Consider the following 21,614-nt stretch of genomic DNA (forward strand, 5'->3'; position numbering starts at 1 on the left):
CAGTTCTTCTATTGAGTTGTTCTTGTTTGGGGCTTTCTACTAACAGTGCTGTTGGAAACATTCTAGAGCATGTTTCTTGGTGTACGTAAGCATGCATTACATGCATGGGGCTGTGCCTGTGGGACACAGAGAGCCAACAATAGAATTGCTAGGTCATAGGCTGTGCACACATTCTGCTTTACTGTCAGACATTATTCGAAAATGATTTTACAATGTATACTCCCATCAGCTGTGCGTAAGAGTTCTCATTGCTCCATATCCTTGGTAATATTTGGCAAAGCCATATATTGTTAACATTTTTGCCATCCTGATACATGTGGATAATCAGATGTTTTATTTTTGTCACTCTGATGCATAGGTAGTGGCGTCCTGTGGTGGTTTCAACTTGCATTTACCCAGTAGCCAGTGAGGTTGAGCACCTTTCCATATGATTTTGACCATTTCATTTTCCTTTATTGGGATGTGCCTGTTTGAGTGGTTTTCCTGTTTTTCCCTTGCATTGTCTGTCTTTTTCTTATTCATTTGTAAAAGGTTTTTATATATCAGTAGGACTGTTGATCCTTATCATCTAACTCACTCTCACCAGAGGCTGAAGGCGCTCCTGTGTACATTTTTTCTGTATGTACTTTATGGTATCAGTTTCCTTGGTGACTCACAGTGGGATACCTGTAAAATTGAAAAAGATAATGAAACTAAAACTTATTTAATCTTTTTAAAGTAAGCTCTGTGCCCAGTGTGGGTCTTGAACTCACGACCCTGAGATCAAGAGTCACATGCTCTATCAACTGAGCCAGCCAGGTGCCCCTAAAATTTATTTACTTTTTTAAAAGATGTATTTATTTCTTTTAGTGAGGGGGGAGTGGCAGAGGGAGAGGGAGAAAGAGAGAGAGAAGCTAATCTGCCATTCATGAGCTTGTCTTAAGAAATCATACAGCATCACTTTTATCACATTCCATTTGTCAAGATGGTCCCAAAGACCTGCCCAACTTCAAGAGGAGAGAGAAGTAGACTCATCTCTCTTTTTTTAAAAAAGACTTACTTATTTATTTTAGAGAGAGAAAGAGAGAGCAGGGAGAGGGACAGAGGAAGAGGGAGAGAGAATCCCAAGCGGACTCTATGCTAAGCGCAGAGCCTGAGGCGAGGCGATCCCAGGACCCTGAGATCATGACCTGAGCAGAAACCAAGAGTCAGACCCTCAAACCGACTGCACCACACAGGCACTCCTAAAGTTTATTTAATTTTTAACATACTTGCTATTTTATAAATTTTTTTAAAGATTTTATTTTTAAGTAATCTCCACACCCAAAATGGGGCTCAGACCTACAACCCCAAGATCAAGAGTCACATGCCCCACCAACTGAGCCAGCCAGGTGACGCCTGCTATTTTAATTTTTATGTAGTTCTCTTGTCAATATTTTCCTTCACTTTTTCATTATTTGTAATAGGTTTACTTAGCAGTCATTTTAATCCTTGAAGAACTCTATCAATCAGTCCATCTTGTCTTTCCTAAAGACAAATTAAAGTATATTTTTCAATGGAACCATGTTTAACAGTATGTATAATATTAAAAGAGAGTATTCTTTTTTTTTTTAAAGATTTTATTTTATTTATTTGACAGAGAGATAGAGAGAGAGCACAAGTAAGCAGAGAGGCAGGCAGAGAGGGAGAAGCAGGCTCTCCGCTGAGCAGGGAGCCCGACGCGGGGCTTGATCCCAGGACCCTAGGATCATGACCCGAGCCGAAGGCAGCTGCCTAACCGACTGAGCCACCCAGGCGCCCCTAAAAGAGAGTATTCTAAAGTGATTAGCACATAGCAAGAACTGAATAACTCTAGTTATTATACTCTATTCAAGAACAGCATTAATATTACCTTCCTGAATCCTGATTCCTTAAAAGTAAGAATCTGTGTCTTGTTAAATTTCTGGGAACCAGAACTTTGACTAATCAGAATACTTTATTTCATCTAAAATATTACATGTGTGTACTCACATTCAAAATCTAGAAGAGAAAAATCCTGAAATTGCCTTTTATATCTGACTTACAAAGTTCCATTTTAATATACCTTCGACTATCTTTTATCTTTGCAAACATTCCTTGTATTTTTCCTCCTCTGAGCTCTTTCAAAAGAGGAAGCACTTATCTGAGAACAGTATCAGTCCTATTGAGGGCTTGGTTTAATATGGAACCCTACCTCCTGTGGTTACTAACAGATTGCAAAAGGATAGTCACATAAATGAAAGCATAACTTAAATTTCAAGAAATTATAAATTTCTGTTCATTTAGCCACTCATCAGACTGAAAGCTTGCAAGCCTAAAATAAAAAAATGTAGTGTTAGCTGTAAATGATCATTTTTGGCAACTATCCCTGAAGATAAAGAATTCTAATAAAGAAGAATATTTCTTCTCCTTTCCGAAGAATTCTGTTTGCTGTAGAACATACTTGGGACAGAAAGGAACCAAGGGCTCCAATTATTTATGTCTCAGTGGCATTATTTGAAACTGTGCTAGAGGAAACTTAGGGACTCCAGAACCTCCTTTAGCAGTCACATGTTAAGGTGCCCTCTTAGGGATTTTACAAAATGTAAATGCTCAGTGCTTTGATAGACACCATCCGTCTTAGAGCAGTACAGGATCCTTTCATCATAAATAGTCTTTGAAAATCAAAGGTTCACCATCCTCAATGTGGAGACCTATAAGCCTAACACCTAAAGTGCTTTAGTAACTTTTTCTAACTTACTGTAGCTCTAGGGCACTAGATTTTTTTTATTTCTCTTTCTTTTCAGAGAACAAATTTTATAATGGATTTAAATATTATATCCTTGTATAAATTCAGCATGACAGAAAATGTATAGAGACTCTTAGAAGAGCTTAGAATCTGATGGGATCCATTCATCAACCTTATGGCACTTGATGTTAACGGCATAACCTATATTTTTGCTTGGAGCTGAAGAATATATACTATTATTGTATTGGGCCAAACTCTAGTAGGACATGGACAATCTGTTAATAAATGACTAAACTGTGAGAAAATGTCTTTGCTGAATTTACATTACTATTCTAGGTTTAGATATGGTTTTTGTAATCATGAGAGAAATGTAATGACCCAAATTCTCCCAGTAGTATTCACGAATTGCCAAATGAACGTGGAAATGTAATATTGAGATTATTAATTTAAGTAGGGGTGCTTTTTAAAAAACAAAAGAAAACTAAAGTTAGATATTTCATGGTAAATTAACTCACTTACACCTAACCTAACAGCACATATCAAGGTCTCTTTGACTAACAAGCAGAGAAAGCCTGCCTACAAAACCTGCCCAGAAGGGTCCACTTCTTAAAAAACACAAGAGGGAGAAATGTTCCATGAGGCACAAGTATAAAAGAGCACAGGCTCTGAGGGTCAAATTACTTGGTTTGAATCTCAGTTTCTCTGCTTGATAAGATAGGTCTTCAGGCAAGTTATTGCCTTCTGTTATTTTTTCAAAAATATTTTTGAAATACAGTAGAGATACACAAAATAATATTAAAACATCATATACTCATGTCAAAATAAGGAGGGGGTGGGGGATGGGGTAGCCAGGTGATGGGCATTGAGGAGGGCACATGTTGTGATGAGCCCTGGGTGTTGGATGCAACTAATGAATCACTGAACACTACATCAAAAACTAATGATGTACTCTACAGTGGCTACCTGAACATAATAAAAAAGTATATTAAATTTTTGCATGTTTTTTATTTAAATGAAACTGTGGAGATAAAAGTTGAAATCTCTGCTTCCTCCCCCAGGGCCATCCCTGTCCCTCACTCTCCAGATGTAACCATTTAAATGATTTGGGTATACAGTCTGTTCAAGAGTCTATATTCTGTCATAATATGCTTTTGGGAAGGCCATATGTAAAATAACTGGATATGTAAGAATTTGAGTTTGGCATCAAGGGGGCTTTTGAGCTGGTGGATGACAGCCTGCTGTGAAGAAGTAAACAATACAGGGGCCAATGTACAGGGGCTCTATTTGGCTCACTTACATAATAGTAAAAAAAAAAAAAATCTGTGCCCTTTCCCTTCTTTGTTCATAGTCTCAAACATCTTCCCAAAGTGGTTGTTTTCTACATAACATAGAAAAATGGATAAGAGCAGGAACTTCGGATTCAGTCAGGCTGAGTCTAGTTCTAGCATTTCTATTCCAGCATTTTCTAGCCATGAGACCTTGGGCAAGGTACGTTAACAGTTTACATTTCATTTTCCTTATGGCAAAATGCAAATAATAAGAGTGACCTTTAAAGTCTGACATAAGAAATAAATAACACATGCAAAATATTGGCCCAGTGCGAAGAATGTAGTAAGCCCTCAATAAAAACCTGTTATTTTTTTTATTTTTGCATATATATATGTATATATATATATACCTAAGTTCAACAATACAAAGCTGCCATTTTTGCTTGCCGATAATGGTCAAAATCAGCACTTTCATGTAGTTCAACCTAATATACACCATGAAAACCTCTTTGATCTTGGTACCTGGTGCTTTACCCTCCAGGGCTTTGACTCAGCGAGCTGGAAACCAGCACCTGCTTTCCAAACTCTTAGCTACACTTATAATTCCTTGAGCCTAAAAGCATCTGTCACTTTGTACTATTTCTTCCATAATTGTGGGCAAGGATCTTTGTGTCAAATACTGCCTGTGAGAAACTGGGCTTTTGCTGCCCTCATCGAGGGATGGGCAAACTATAGCCATGAGCCAAATTGGCAGCCGCCTGTTTTTATAAATAACACTTTATTGGAACACAGCCATGCTCACTCATTTATGTATCGGCTATGTCTGCTTCTGCACTGTTATGGCAGAGTTGAGTAGCTGCAACAAACACTGTATGGTTCACAAAGCAGAAAATATTTACTCTCTGGCCCTTTACAAAGTTTGCTGACCCCTGGTCTAGACTAGTGATCTGCAAAATAGAGTATACCTCTCAGGGTTGGACAAGATGTTTTAATGTAGTGCAGGGGAAAGAATTAAAACTGTTATTTATGGTTATTTTTCCCTTTTTAAATAAAGAAACAATTCAATCTGCCAGTATGTCATAAATGGGCTCACACTGGCACCCCCTTCTGTCCTGTCCCTGAGATATCGGGAGAAAATATTGGCATCCCATTTGGGGGAGGAGTGGACAGTGGCCCCTCTACCTTCATTTTGTTGCTGTCAGTGTATTGTGAAATAATGGACTTGACAAATGCCCATTCAGTGTGTCTACAGATTGTATTATCTAGTGGTAACTCACTTAAACCCCCCAAATGGACAAGTGACTTTAAAATATACGAGTAAACAGTAATATTAATCAGATAATGCTAATAATGCAAGCCCCAGGGGAAAATGAGATCTATATTAGTTATGTTAGGGATAAAAACCAGTCAAATCTAATTTTAAAAAATCAGCTAAGAGAAATCCAAAATTTCAAGAAGACTACTTGAAACAAAGGTTCGTGTGCACTGCCATTAAGAGTAAAACTCACATTAAGTACCTGTTGCGTTTAAGATATTGGTAAATGAAAATATGAAGCACCCTAATTAGCAAGACTTTCAAGATCCATTTTATTTCATCTGTGTCATACTAGGTTTGCAAATTTGCTTTTTTTTTTTTAACCTAGGCACTGTATGCAATATACAATATAGGCATGCAATTTAATAATAAATATATAACCAAGCATGTAACAGTAGAAGGTACTCAAATTTCCCCCTTAGAGCTTTGTATAAGAAATGGAAACCAGGTACCATAGTCCAGGCTTCTGTATGGTGGAGATCCTTTGGCGAACTACAAATAATGCCTGTATTCACGACCCTTTCTGTGGGTGCCCCTCTCTTTTCTTCTCACAGCTGGGCTTGGACATATAATCTCCTTGTTCCTCTCCTAACCTGTGGAAGTCTCCAGGCCCTACTGGATGATCACTGGGTAATTTTGTTTTACTTTTAATAAATTTCCTCCAGGCTCTATCTTAAATAACTCCAGGGGGGAGAACAAAAGCAGTGTGTTAAAATAGAAAAATCATGCAAGTCCTAGGGATATGGTATTCATGTAACACAGAGTTTCCCATCTAGCCCAGGGCCCACATGTGCCAATACACTTGTGTCCCCAGCCGTCAGGGTGGAGAAGAGCCTAGGGCAGCTAGAGACCACAGGTTGGTGGCCTCTGGCCAGAAGTAACCTCTTCCTCTTGTTATACCAGTTTCTCCTATAAATATCATTTTTCTACTTGTGTCATGATACAGAAAAAAAAAAGGTTAGGAAGCAATTAAAAACCACAGGCAAACTCCTGACCTCGTAGAGTTTGCATCCTAGAATATAGCCATACATAAAAACCATAATTTGTGTAGTTGTTCTTTAGGATTACCTCATTCCTTTTGTGATAGGTGCTAAGAAATCACGTAATAAGGATCTAACCTATCTGGGAATCAGGAAAGGGGGTTCTTTGGAAAATAAACTGAGAGCTACATAAGGAGCAGAAAGTTTTCTATGTCGGGGATGGAGGATGGGAGAGCAGTAAGAACATGAAATACCAGGGTGAGAATTTTGAATTTTAGCCTAAAAGCAAGTGGAAGCCTTTAAAACGTTGAAACATGACCATATTTGGGTTTTAAGAAGATCTCTTTAGTGAAGTGATTGAAAGGGACAAGTCGCTTTTAAGGAAGACTGGACTATTTTAGAGCCCAGCACTGGGGTGGGGCCATAGGGGTGGAGCAGAGTACAGAGTGTCAGATTAATGACTGTCTGGACTTGGGATATGAACACGAAGGAGGAGGTATCACGAGGGATTCCTGGATCTCTGACTTTTCCATACTGGGTGGGTGGGTGATGGTGCCATTCCCAGAGTTGGGACTCACTAGCATGAGAGAGCACATGCCCAGTTGGCAACATGTTAAGATTGAGATGCTTCTGGGGTGCCTGGGTGGCTCAGTCGGTGAAGCGTCTGCCTTCGGCTCAGGTCATGACCCCTGGGTCCTGGGATCGAGCCCCACATCGGGCTCTTTGCTCAGCGGGGAACCTGCTTCTCCTTCTGCCTGCCGCTCCCCCTGCTCATGCTCTCTCTCTCTGACAAATACAATCTTTGGGGAAAAAAAAAAGATTGAGATGCTTCCCACATTAAAAGGATCATCCACCACAACTAAGTGGGATTTATCCGTGGGATGCAGTGGTGGTTCAACATTCACAAATCAATCAATGTGATAGAACACATTAAGAAGAGGAGAGAGAAGAACCATATGGTCCTCTCAATTGATGCAGAAAAAGCATTAGACAAATTAAAACTCTTAAGAGTATAGGGATAGGGGCGCCTGGGTGGCTCAGTTTGTTAAGCGACTGCCTTCGGCTCAGGTCATGATCCTGGAGTCCCGGGATCGAGTCCCGCATCGGGCTCCCTGCTCAGCAGGGAGTCTGCTTCTCCCTCTGACCCTCCCCCCTCTCATGTGCTCTCTCTCTCTCTCTCTCTCTCATTCTCGCTCTCTCAAATAAATAAATAAAATCTTTAAAAAAAAAAAAGTATAGGGATAGAGGGAACATTCCTCAAGTTCATAAAATCCATCTATGGAAAACCCACAGCGAATATCATCCTCAATGGGGAAAAGCTGCGAGCCTTTCCCTTAAGATCAGGAACACGTCAAGGATGCCCACTCTCACCACTATTGTTCAGCATAGGACTAGAAGTCCTAGCAACAGCAATCAGACAACAAAGAGAAATAAAAAGTATTCAAATTGGCAAAGAAGAAGTCAAACTCTCTCTTTTCACAGATGACATGATACTTTATGTGGAAAACCCAAAAGACCCCACCCCCAAATTACTAGAACTCATACAGCAATTCGGTAATGTGGCAGGATACAAAATCAATGCACAGAAATCAGTTGCTTTCTTATACACTAACAATGCAACTGCAGAAAGAGAAATTAGAGAAACGATTCCATTTACAATAGTACCAAAAACCACAAGATACTTCGGAATAAACCTAACCAAAGAGGTAAAGGATCTATACTCTAGGAACTACAGAACACTCATGAAAGAAATTGAAGAAGACACAAAAAAATGGAAAAACATTCCATGCTCATGGATCGGAAGAATAAACATTGTTAAAATGTCTATGCTACCCAGAGCAATCTATACCTTCAATGCCATCCCGATCAAAATTCCAATGACATTTTTCAAAGTGCTGGAACAAACAATCCTAAAATTTGTATGGAATCAGAAAAGACCCCGAATCACCAAGGAAATGTTGAAAAAGAAGAACAAAGCTGGGGGCATCACATTGCCCGATTTCAAGCTATATTACAAAGCTGTGATCACCAAGACAGCATGGTACTGGCACAAAAACAGACATATAGACCAATGGAACAGAATAGAGAGCCCAGATATGGACCCTCAACTCTATGGTCAAATAATCTTTGACAAAGCAGGAAAAAATATGCAATGGAGAAAAGACAGTTTCTTCAATAAATGGTGCTGGGAAAATTGGGCAGCCACATGCAGAAGAATGAAACTCGACCATTCTCTAATACCATACACAAAGATAAACTCAAAATGGATGAAAGACCTCAATGTGAGACAGGAATCCATCAAAATCCTAGAGGAGAACATAGGCAATAACCTCTTTGACATCAGCCACAGCAACTTCTTTCAAGATACATGTCCAAAAGCTAGTGAAACAAAAGCAAAAATGAACTTTTGGGACTTCATCAAGATAAAAACCTTCTGCACAGCAAAGGAAACAGTCAACAAAACCAGGAGGCAACCCACAGAATGGGAGAAGGTATTTGCAAATGACACTACAGATAAAGGGCTGGTATCCAAGATCTATAAAGAACTTCTCAAACTCAACACCCAAAAAACAAATAAGTCAAAAAATGGGCAGAAAACATGAACAGACACTTCTCTGAAGAAGACATACAAATGGCTAACAGACACATGAAAAAATGTTCATCATCATTAGCCATCAGGGAAATTCAAATTAAAACCACATTGAGCTACCACCTTACACCAGTTAGAATGGCAAAAATTGACAGGGCAAGAAACAACAAATGTTGGAGAGCTTGTGGAGAAAGGGGAACCCTCTTACACTGTTGGTGGGAATGCAAGTTGGTACAGCCACTCTGGAAAACAGTGTAGAGGTTCCTCAAAAACTTAAAAATAGAGCTACCCTATGACCCAGCAATTTCACTCCTGGGTATTTACCCCAAAGACACAGATGTAGTGAAAAGAAGGGCCACATGCACCCCAATGTTCATAGCAGCAGTGTCTGCAATAGCCAAACTGTGGAAAGAGCCGAGATGCCCTTCCACAGATGAATGGATAAAGAAGATGTGGCCCATATAGACAATGGAATATGACTCAGCCGTCAGAAAGGATGAATACCCAACTTTTGCATCAACATGGATGGGACTGGAGGAGGTGATGCTAAGTGAAATAAGTCAAGCGGAGAAAGTCAGTTATCATATGGTTTCACTTATTTGTGGAACACGAGGAACAGCAGGGAGGACATTAGGAGAAGGAAGGGAAACATGAAGGCGGGGGGAATCGGAGGGAGCGACGAACCATGAGAGACTATGGACTCCGAGAAACAAACTGAGGGTTTTAGAGGGGAGGGGGTAGGGGGGATGGGTTAGCCCGGTGACGGGTAGTAAGGAGGATATCCACTGCACGGAGCGCTGGGTGTTGTATGAAAACAATGAGTCGTGGATCACCACATCAAAAACTAATGATGTAATGTATGGTGATTAACATAACAATAAAAAATGCGAAAAAAAACTAATGATGTAGTGTATGGTGACTAACATGATATAATAAAAGAAAATTAAAAAAAGAAAGATTGAGATGCTTCTGTGGCAACTAGGTGAAGATGTGGAGTGAGAGTCAGGCATATAGATCTTTAGCCCTGGCTGGGGGGTGTACATGGATAAATCACGCCAGAGAGTGAATGACATGGGTAAAAAATAGAGAGGAAGAAGAATGGGGAGAAACGAAGAGGAGGGACTAGGCTTCGGGGTCAAATAGAGAAAACAAGGGGAGTAGGAAGGATCATCCCGAGCCTTAGAAGTACAACCAAAAAAACTTGGCGTCATGCCAGCAACATGAGGAGGATGCTTTTGGAAGGGAGTGGTCATCCGAGTCTCACGATGCCAAGAGCTCAAGAAGAATGGGAGCAGAAATGAATAAATGTTAGGAGTAAGTATTGGGGAATGAATAAATGCTGAAATAAAGTTCAGACACAAGTTTATTTTAAAGAAAGAGGGAAAAGGGGGCAGTTTCTGGAGATAGGAGATAAGGTAGAAATAGGTTGAAAGGAGGTTTTCTTTCTTTTTCTCCAGATGAGAGAGACTTGATCATGAATAAAAGCTAAAAGAAAGGTCCTTTGCTCAAAAGACAACTGTGTTCTCATGTAAACATGATCTTACTCACATCGGGAACACTGGCCACCCCCTAAATGGCTAGATTAATGTCACCTGGTCCCTATGTATGAAGGCAGGAAATGGGCTGAAATAGTTAAATAATAGCACATGCTTTCTAATTCCAATTCTCTATTCATACCTTACATCCATTCACTATTCAGCAAATACTTACTGAGCATTTACTAAGTGAATAAGTCTAACAGAAGCTCAGGTTGCAGAGGTAACCAAAATCAAGCCCCTAGCATAGATTCTTGTGAAGAAGACAGACTGTAATCCAACTAAAATGAATAATTTTATATGTTAAACTATTATTTACAATATTATAATAATTTTCTAGTCATATAAAAAACAATCTACTTTTATGTAGGGTTAAGTGCTTTGCAAACAATAAAGCAGGGTAAAAGTGTAGAGAGACAGAGATGGTGGGCGTAGGAGCATTTGACAAGGGGTGGTCTAGGAGGGCGTTTCTGTAAATCGGTGTTGGTCAGAGACCTGCATTGTAAGAAGGAAGGGGGCAGCCACGGAAGGACTTGGGAAGAGAGCATTCCCAGGAAAAGGACCATCACCGTAAGTCTAAGAAAAGCGAGTGAAGGCGGCAGGGTATGACCTGTGTGGTGTCCCACCCTGCAACACACCACATAAAGCACAATAAGGGCTTTATTATACATGCTACCAGAGGTCCCTGGACGGTTACTGGCAGGAAAATGACAGAATTTTACCCACACTTCGTTCAAAACCTTGCTCAGCTTTTGCCAGTAACATGTTTGCCATGCCAACTTTAAGAAAGGATCAACTTGGTTCCAAGGATCCGGATATCTGTCATAACAGATCTACATGGGATTAGAGTCTTGCTTTGGCTATTGTAGGTGTGCAAAGTAAGGTTATTCTTGAGGGCAGCCTTGGAGAGGGGGATTACAGTACGTGACTATATCGTGATTTCTGCCTATTTTCCAACATCCGCTGAAAGCAGGTGGTCTGAAGGGTGACGGGAGCCACAGGGAACTGCTCTAGTGGTTCTGTATCTGATCAAGGCCACAGAGGAGCAGTGTCAAGATGCCCATCACCTTAGACATCTTAGTTAACTAGTTGGGGGGAATCCTTTGACGATGTATACATGTATCAAATCATCACGATGCACACCTTAAATACCCTACAATTTTATTTGTCAGTTATATCTCAATAAAGCTGGGGGAATAAAGAGATACCCATCACCTGCTTGCTAGCTGACATGCAAAGGAGCGAAGGGGACCCCCCAGGGAAAGAGTTAAACATTACATTGAATTCAACTTGAGGTTGTATCTGAATTCCAGTGAGGTCTCATCAACTCCAAAAGAGATCCCTGAAATTCCCAGGCCAGATAGCACATGTTTCTTAGGAAGCCGACTGCTTACAGAAAGACACGTAAACCAGCGGAGTAGAAGTCAGACTTGTGGGTTTTTGGCACTTGGACTATGTCAGAACATTTGTAATCAGGCCATCGTCCCCCTCCCCAACCTGGTTCTGTTGTATTCACTTTGCCTTAAAGGTTGCCTCTCACTTTAGATTTAAATCTAGTGATGAGAAAGGTGCCTCAGAGCTGGCTTCGGGCATCATTGTGTGGCTTTGAAAAGGAAACCTCAGAGTAGTTGTAGTAAAACTTCTTCAGGAAAATTACTGGGCCTGGAAATGACAGAATGGCCCTAGAAATCTCAACAGAATGCAGAGAGGACATGTGACCGCTGTAAATTCAGCCTAAGAATGCAGATGATGCTTCTAAGCCCAGTGTTTCTGATTCTCTACACAGAGCAAAAGGAGATTGTTCTGGAACCAGGCTCAGGGATAGATGTGTGCCTAATGGTGGAATTATTCAGTTAGATAATGAACAGGGAATGCAGTGGGTGAGGGAAATGCTTGAGGGGCAATCTCCCACAGATTGTGCAGAAGCTCTGTGTGCATTGTGAAAGATAATGGTTGGCTTTTAACATTAACTGTTTCTTGAGATCTGTTATTGTTCAACTCCAGGACTTCTGAAGGTTACCAGCCTGATCAGGTCTGTTCCAAGAATTGCTTCTCTTCTTTCCTGGAAGAAAAAAAAAGTGCACTTCAGTTCTAACAGTCCTGATAATAGTCTTGGAAAAATGAGTTTTATAAGGGCACTGCTAGAAACCTACAAAAGTGAAGGGGAAGGGAAAGTAGGAATTCCAAGAACTAAGGAAGGCTTAATATGGCTTTTACTTTGGGGGTGTCTGGTGATCCTCATGGTCTGTTTTAGAGGCTGCATGAGTCCTGGGGAAGAAAAAAATAAAGCCTAGAGAACGCTAAGGTGGAGACCTTAATAGAACGCTCTATAAAGCTAGGACCCTGAAGAGCTTCACCTTTAGAGTTAGGGTGAACAAAAACTCAACTCATAATGCAGAGGAGGCAGCTCAGAAACTTCCCTGCCTCCACCTTTTCCCCAGATAGAAGGACTGGGGGAATTAGGCATTTTGATACTGTGGAATACGATACAGCAGGTGAAATGAATACACTATAGCTAACTAACCTGGGTAAATGTCCAACACCTGACACTGATCAAAAAGCAGCAAGTCACAGAAGAGTACATGTATGATTCCATTAATGTGAAGTTACAGGATACCAGTCATATTGGATTAGAGACCCACCCTATTACAGTATGACCTTATCTTAACTAATGACATTTACAACAACCCTATTTCCAAATAAGGTCATGTTGGAAGTACTGGGAGTTAGGACTTCAGTATATCTTTTGAGGGGTATAAGTCAACTCAGTAGCATAGGATGGTCTCCCGCAAGAAAAGATTATTTCATCTAAAATGTCAGTAGTGCTGCTATCGAGAAACCCTGGGGTAAGGCGATAAAGGAAGTGTGGGGGCCGAGGTGGGCTGCCCCAAGATGGGCCACTGTGACATGTGGATAGTTTTGAGCTGAAGGCACTTGAGACCCTGCAGTCTCAAGAAAACATTCGGCCCTCCCTTAACCACATAGACAAATCTAAACTGGAGGGTCTTTCCAGAATAAGGGTTATTAACCAGAGATAGATTTTATAGATAGATGTTGGCAGGGCAAACGTCTGTTTACCAAACATTCACTCTTTTTCATCTTCCCATGAATTGCATTCCTTGCCTCTGAGGTCCCAGATGCCTTCCCCCACTTCTCCTTAGTTCCGAATGACATATAGACCTCATTGTGCCTGATGGTCTTTGGAATTTCCAAGTCTTCGTGGATTCCCCATACCTATGCTATTAAATTTGATTAAATTTGATTTTCTCCTGTTAATCTGTCTTGTGTCAATGTGATTCTTAGTCCAGCCAGAAGGACCTCTGAGGGAGCAAGAGTTCTTGCTCTCCAACAAAAGCAAAGAAGTAATTAACATATAATTCTGAATACCTTTTAGAGATGGGGGAGTAGAAAAAGAAGAGACCAGGGAGCAGCACACAGGGCACTTCCCAGATCTTGGAATGTTGTCTATCTTTAGCTTGGTGGTGGGTACACAGATGAGCCTTTCATTATCCTCAAATATACTTGTATATTACATATACTTTTTGCCTGTATAAATAACCTTGTTCAAGATAATAAAATTCCAAAATTATGAGGATACAGATAAGTCATAAATATAAGGTAGTAGGCATAGAAGAAATTGAGCCTCTTCTGAGACACGCTTGCATGCGTTCATTTAAGGTTTACATGAGGTTCTGTGTAAATGTGTTACTGTGGGTCTCAGCCAGGAGCAATGGTGAGAAATAGACCATGCAGTTTGCCCGGTGTGAGCCACCTAAGCGCTTCTCATAATGATGCCACACGTGTTGAAGTTCCCCCAGATGTTGGATCTGATTCTGCCAGATCCCTGCTTTCTCTGGCTGCAAAAATGCCAAACTACAGACACAAGCATACCTTTCACTGGTGGTTGGATCTTCTCTCCCAGACCCTGGAACTGCACAGGACCGTGGTTAAGAGCGTGCGATCTGGAGGCAGACTGCCTGGGTTTGCATCTTAGCTCTGGCACTTTCAGAGTGGTCAAGTTAATCTCTCTGGGCCTCTAGTTTTGCCACTGTGAAATGAAAATATTAACAGTATTTAATAATAGGGTTGTTCTGAAGAACGAGTGAGGTAATGTGTATAAAATGTTATAACAGCAGTAGCAGGTGTTAAACACTTCATAATATCAGTTATCAGCATCATCATCACTGTTATTATCCCTGCCTTGTCTCCTTGGTGACATTGCTTGGACAACGTGTGAATCTGTTTTTTCATCATTCTCATTCTTTTTTTTTTTTATTATGTTATGTTAATCACCATACATGACATCATTAGTTTTTGATGTAGTGTTCCATGATTCATTGTTTGCATATAACATTCTCATTTTTAAAACCAAGATAAGAAGTAGACCTAACACAATCCCCTTCACTTCTCCTTGATTCTTCTTTGGCTCTCCGTATCTCTTCTCTTAGCAGAAGGACTCTCCCAAGCCCAACTGCATCAGTCTAGCAGCAGACAGGCATAGAGAGAGGGATCCATGAAGAGGAAGAGAAACTCAACTCCACAAACACGTTGCTCCCCAGACTGGGATGGACACCATACTGTGTGTCCTTAATGACTATTGATTCTCTCTGTCCTTATAGACTATTGACTAATGATATCCCCACCTTCTGCATCTCCATGAAGGGTGGGGTTGGGATGGTTGCAAGGTATAGTAATTAAAATGTGACTACCTGCTGTAACAAATCACAAAAGGTAGCATGGCTCAAAAGACAAAAGAAGTGTATTTCTTCATAAAGTCAAGTCAAAGAGAGGGGTTCCTAATTAGCAGGAAGTTCCCTGTCCGTCTTATGGCCCTGCCACCTGGGACACATGGCTTCCAGATAGCTTCGTTCATTTGCCCTAAGTTGGTGGAAGGGAAAGTACTTGAAAGATCGCATGGGGAGAGATTTTTATGGGTCGGGTCTGCATGAGACACATATTTCTACTTACATACCACTGGCTAAAATCCAGTCACATAACCACACCTAACAGCAAAGGAGGCTGAGATGGGTAGACTAGGAAGAATATGACAGGATTTGGTGAACAGCTAGCATGAGAAGCAAGAAGAGAGTATGTCATTGAGTAACATATGCCCAACGTGACTCACACATTTTACAGAATTTTGGTGCTGGGGGAGAGGGGAATGCCTGATTGCTTGGAAAATAATCGGCAAGGTTTAGCCCTATGCACATAATATGGAAGAGTATCCTGTCTGCCGAAAACTGATTTCACCGAGTAGTACTAAACATAGGATTGCTGAGGGTTCACTGGCTCCGACAGTCCATCCAGAGGGGCATAATAGGCTATTCTAGAAGATCCCGGAGCCTTTCATAGTAGTGAGGCTAGGTAAGAGAAATTAGGATTTCAGCTGTTTCTGGAACTTCCTTGCCTCCTCACCAGAGACAAGATAGTAACACTTTCCATAGGGCTGAAGAGCAGATATTCTCCCGACATTTTCTGGTACTTGCTATGAGTCCAGGCAAACAGGAGAGTCTCGATGCAACACAACCTTCCCAGTCATTTTGCTACTTTTCTTACACGGGAGATACATTGCAGCATCAGCACTGGTAGGAGCTGGTTCGAAATGCAGAGTCTCAGGCCCTGCCCCAGACCCACTGAGTCAGAATCTGCAGTTTAGCATGATCCCCAGGGAAATCCTATGCAATTTAACATTCCAGAAGTGCTGCTTTGGAACACTGACTCTTAAACTTGGCTGCACATTGGTATCACCTGGGAAGCTTCAAAAATGCCCATGCTTGGGTCTACCTGCAGAGAATCTGTTGTAATTGGTTTGGGCTGTGGCCCAGGCATTGTGGGGGGGGTGGGGAAAAAAAAATGACAAAAGCTCCCCAGGTGATGCCATTTCCAGTTAAGGTTGAGAACCAGCACTTTCAAATGGCTGGTTCTTTTAAACTAAAGATTCTTCCTTGGTCAATGTGGGCACTTGTTTAGAGAATGGTTCCAGCATCTGTTTGATATTTAATCCAACAATCCGGATCCATTCACCAACTCACAAGGATTAGGGGTATTATGTGGACCTCGGTCAGCGAGCAGCAGAGGCCTATAATGTCACAGCTGGAGGCTATGTTTTTGCAAAAAGGCTTGTGCAGGTAAGCACACGTTTTTCCCCCCTAAAGGCCACTACAGGTAACCCTGATCCCCCCACCCCCCCCCCACCCTCTCCCTGGTTGGCACAGGCTTGGATAGAAAAGAGTTTCAAATGAGTTTTTCCTTGTTCCACTGTATCATTTTCACAGAATACACAGTTGATAGGAAGCTCTGATAGGAACCAACCCCATGTTTCAGTTTTGAAATCTGCACAGAAATAGCTAACTTTACTGGCATTTTTTTTTTCCATCTGTTAAAGGACATCCTGTGGTGTCTAATTGTGGAGTCTCTCCGATCAGATGGCAGCCCCCAAATGTGGGGCGGTGAAAGAATTCACCCCTTGAGGCAGAACAAAGGAGATAGACGTTTATTGAGTACACCTGCAAGGGAGTGGCGGGCAGGACAGCGGAGGGGAAGCTTCTGCAGTGAGGCCGTGGGTGGGGGCTGTTTTTAAAGGGAGACAGTGAGGGGGTATGGCGACCTATGGAACCTTCCCTTTTTTGGGAACTGTGCCTGGGTGTAAGTAGCCCACTGGTGAGTTAGGACCTAGGGATGTTTTGGCGGGGGGGGGGGGAGGTCACTGGATGGGCCCTTTCTACACTCCATTGCTCAAGCCTGTTGGCCTAAAACTAGCCTCTACACTTACTTTCCTTTAATTTCAAGCTCTGCCCCAATCCCATCATATGCTTAATAAACAATGAAAGAAGAAACCTGGGTTGCTTGTGTCTGCTTGGTAAAAATGGAAAAGGTACAGGAAGGCTTTGGTGTTTAGAACTTGGCCTTCATTTGCTCTTCGTTTGTGTTGCCCTGTGTTCAATAGTAATGGAGGATACTCGGAAGAAAGGCAGGCAGGGGCAAGGGGCCCCGACCTAAGAGGAAACTACCCTTGAGAGGAAAAGGACCCCATCATGGTATTCTACACCACCCTGGAAGGAGCCCCCCACCCTTTCCCATGTAAACAACTACCTACCTGATCTGTGGATAGATGAGCACGTGGACAAAACCTGATTGGGTGACAGGCTGGAAGGTTCATCGGATTAAAACAGCCCGCCAACAATCTCATGAAAACCCCTAGACTTAGAAACTCCAACCTCAACCTTCTCCGGTCCCCTCCTTCTTCAGGAGCTTTGTGTTATCGCCCAGTAAACTTTGCTTTGCTGCTCACCACTCTTCATCTGGTCTATCTCTTCCTTCTTCAAAGCGGCTTGACCGAGAACCTCGGACACTAAAGGCAGAGAAATCCTGCCACACTAGCAGCACCCAGATCAGTGGTTCACATGTGGACTCTGAGCCAGCATCATCATTATCCCCAGAGAAATTGCCAGAAACGCAAACTCCGCATCCCACTCCACGGAGGTTGGGTGTTGACTACCCCTGCAGGTGATTCTGATGAACACTCCAATTTACAAAATGCTGCCCTAGAGGTTAAAAGCTTAACTTGGGAAACAAACCAGGTTCTGCTACCTTCTGTCTAGGTGACTTCGGGTAAGTTTTTCAACTTTGTGAGCCTCCGTTTTCTCATCTATAAGTAGCAATAATAATACTGTACCTATTCTGTGGAGTTGCTGTGAGTTTTATATGTGATAATGCAAGAAAAGTAATTTCCAGGCATGTAGCCAATGTCCTATGAATGTTGATCACCATTACATGCTATTTGTCATTTAGGCATGTAGCTATTAGGGGTTTTTGTGAACACTTTTCTATTGAGCACATTCCACATGCCAGTGGACTTATCTTAGGTGATACCGGTAAAAAGCAGAACGAGACCCTACCCTCATCCACAACAGGTTCATGACCTAAAGAGCCAGGAAAAGCAGAGAGCTCCTACCTAGGGTAAATAGGGTTTGGATGGCCTTCCCTTCGGGGAGCCAAGCATGTATGGAGAAGGGTGGGGAGAGGAATACAGGATTCAGCCATGTCGCATACACGTGCTGGTGAAGAACATAAAGGGGAGCTGAATATGCCGCTCCAAAATATGCCTCTTGGGCATAAGGATTATTTTGAGTGGAGTATTTCAGGACACTGGAGCAGTGCTGAAAGCCAAGTACAAGTTAGACTTTGGTGAAGGCCATTTACATGGATAAGGGAAATCTCCCTCGTACGGGTGTCTCCCTCTCTGCTCCAAGGAGGGGAGGATGGCGACTTTTCAGGGGAGAAGGCACTGAAATTGGCAGAACCAGCCCTACCCTTGTTACCGAGCTTTGCGGCTAACCTCCCAGAAACGGCTTCCCTTCCCGCACATCTCTTGTCTTTAGCTGGGAATGATTCTGAAGGTGGTGTCTCGGGCCATTGGGGGGAGTTACTCGGTTTTTCTGGGTTTCTCCCAAGTATAGAGTGGTATACATGTTATTAAACTGTTGATTTTTGGATGGAAAATTTTTTCCTTCCTACTAACAAAGCATACAGCAGAAATCTGGAAGCAGAAATTCCAGTCCCGGGTCAGCACCCCCAACCTGGCTGTGGGGCACCAGAGCCCCTCACTTATCTCTGGGCTTTGAGTGCTTCAGTACAGCATGAGGGGGTGGCCCAAGAACATTGCTGACAGTCCTTGTAGAGGCCACTTTCAGGCAACAGGTTTGAGCCATGGAGAGCTGAGCAAGGCAAAAAGGCCCACAGTGACCACCGGGCTGAAAGCAAACAGGCTTATTAGGTGACCCACCTCAAAAGAGCCATAAGCCCTAACTGACCCATGGGCTACTTACAACCAGGCAGTTACCAAGAAGGAAAATTCCATATATCGGCATATTCCCTCGCTCCCCCCCATAAGTAGAGCCCCTCCTCCGCTGTCCTGCCCTTGCTCCCTTGCCGTGTTTTCAATAAACTCCCATCTCCTTTGTTCCGCCTCGGGTGAATTCTTTCACAGCCCACACGACTGTCCCCTGCCCAACTAGGGTACCCCGCCCTCCTGCTATAGGTAACTAAGTTTTAAGACTCAGAGGAAACCGGCAGATGCTGTAACCAAAAGAACAAAGAACAGGCACATTTATAGATCAAGAATATTAAAATGTGCAAATGGGGGCTGTTGTACCATGAAGAATTTGGTTGGACTTTTGTTTCGTAGATCTTGGGAGGTAACTTTGAAACCCTTGGAATTTCCTGGTAGAAATGGCTCCGTTGCCTATGATGGGCCCTTGGACCACACCTGGTTTTATGCTAAGGCCATGACTCCATATGGAGGCTAATCATGTGATTAGACTGACCAAGTGACTGGAAGGCTGGGGCTTTGAACCAGGTGATAGCAGATCGGCCTTCCAGGAGGGGAGGGAGCTGCATACTGAGTTCCGTCCTGTGGCCTATGTAATGAGCTTCCTGCCTGGTGATGTGGGGGCGGGACAATTTTCCCTTCTTTCCTACCTGGTTCTTTGGCTGGTCTAGTGAGTTGACATAAGACCGATTAACAGGAGAAAAACAAATTTTGTATGTATGGGATGCCTATAAAAATTGGAGCCCCACAGGGCAGTCAGGTAACAGATTTAAATAACCTCCTGAGCCCAGGAGAAGGGCCTGGCTGTGTGGCTACAAACGGGGGAAAGGCCATTCACAGGAATGGAGAGATGTTTGGAAAACAAAGGCTGCCCCATTCAGATATGTTTCTTAAGTGAAGTATCTCTGGTAATAGCGCTCTTCCTGGAACAGACCCCTTTCCATGGTAAATTTAGTTAGTTGGGGAGGAAGTAAAGAGCTTTTCCTGAAACTGTTGGGTTTGGATTGCCTTTAGCTCCAGGTAATCGTTAGGCCAAAGGGACATACTTTGGGGTGGCAAAATCTCCCCTTCAGTGAATACCTATGTGCGCTGAAAGGGTGACATTCCCTGATTCCCTGGGGAGAGGACACAGTCGTTCTGTGTTGGAGATCCTCCCAGACCTCACCCTCGGTGTCTGTCTGTTCCTTTGTGGGTCCTCCTTGTACCCTTGACAATAAAAGTGTAATCCTAAGTAGAAAAGTTGCCTGAGTTCTGTGAATCATTCTAGTGAATCATTGAACGTGAGGGAGACTGGGAATCCAATTTGTAGCTAATTGGTCAGATGTGCAGGTGGCTCGGGGACCACTGAACTTGTAGCTGGCATCTGAAGTGAGGACAGTCTTGGGGGACTGTGCCCTTAACCTGTGCAGTCGGCACTAACTCCGGGTGGTTGGCGTCAGAAGGGCAGTGCAGAAATGTAGAGACAAAACCTGTCTCTTCCTCAGTGGGGGAGGCAAGATGATGGGCCCTCCGGAGAGACCGAATTCGCACGTCTGTAGGCAAGAACTGTTTTGTTCTCAGTTGTCCACAGCATAGAGTTGTAGAATAGTTTTCACAGACTCAGAAGGAGATTGTGGGGAAGGGTAAGAGAGACAATGTGGAGCTTCCTACTGAAGCATTCATTTCTTTACCTGTTTACAGAAAGGAGAAATGGAACTTGAGATGTCATTGAATCCAGTTTTCTGCATCTAGGAGAGTCTAGGTAAAACCAGTCCTGGCTGACCAATAAACAAGGGTCAAGTCCAAATTTAAACCTTCGGGGAAGACGAACCTTCCCCCCCGCCCCCACCCCCGGTACCACATCCCAACATCACAAACCTTTCAACTAGGAAATTCTATCAGATGTGTCATGCGGCACAATGCCATGAACCCTGTTGTCATTAATAATGAGGAATTAGTAAATAACCAAAACTCTCCTGCTCAATCTCTCAAGGATGTTCTGCCCTCCATGTAAAAGATGAGCATCTCCTCCACAAAAGAACATTCCTTCATCTTCCTTGTCTCTCCCCACCCCCAGCACACACACTGCTTTCTGCATTTAGGGTTTGGTATTTCCCTTTAGGTTCCCAACAGTTTTTCTACATTATTTTTCTTGTTTTTCAGTCAGCTGCTGTTTTGCTTGTGAAACCAGAGGTTCCTGTCACACGAGTCACATCATGGGCCTCCAGAGTCAGCATCTTCCATGTGACTCCAGATCCTGCACTAACTTGACCTACTGGGGATCCGAATATCTACAAAGAAAGAGGTATTTGAGTGTTGGACCTTAGAGTCATGTATAAGTCATCCTTTAAGGTTAAAAAAAAAAAAAATACCCAGAGTTATCCTCAGAGCA

General features: G+C 42.5%; 1 long non-coding RNA gene across 1 annotated transcript in view; it reads left to right on the forward strand.

The window, feature by feature from the left end:
* The window catches only part of LOC113930294, an 88,681-nt gene that overhangs the window by 23,091 nt on the left and 43,976 nt on the right, over window positions 1–21,614 (forward strand). Inside the window, exon 2 of the long non-coding RNA XR_003522509.1 lies at window positions 21,386–21,527. This is a non-coding gene — a long non-coding RNA (uncharacterized LOC113930294). The remainder of the gene's footprint in view (window positions 1–21,385; window positions 21,528–21,614) is intronic.

This window comes from Zalophus californianus, chromosome X (assembly GCF_009762305.2).
Source record: "Zalophus californianus isolate mZalCal1 chromosome X, mZalCal1.pri.v2, whole genome shotgun sequence".
Taxonomy (NCBI): Eukaryota; Metazoa; Chordata; class Mammalia; order Carnivora; family Otariidae; genus Zalophus; species Zalophus californianus.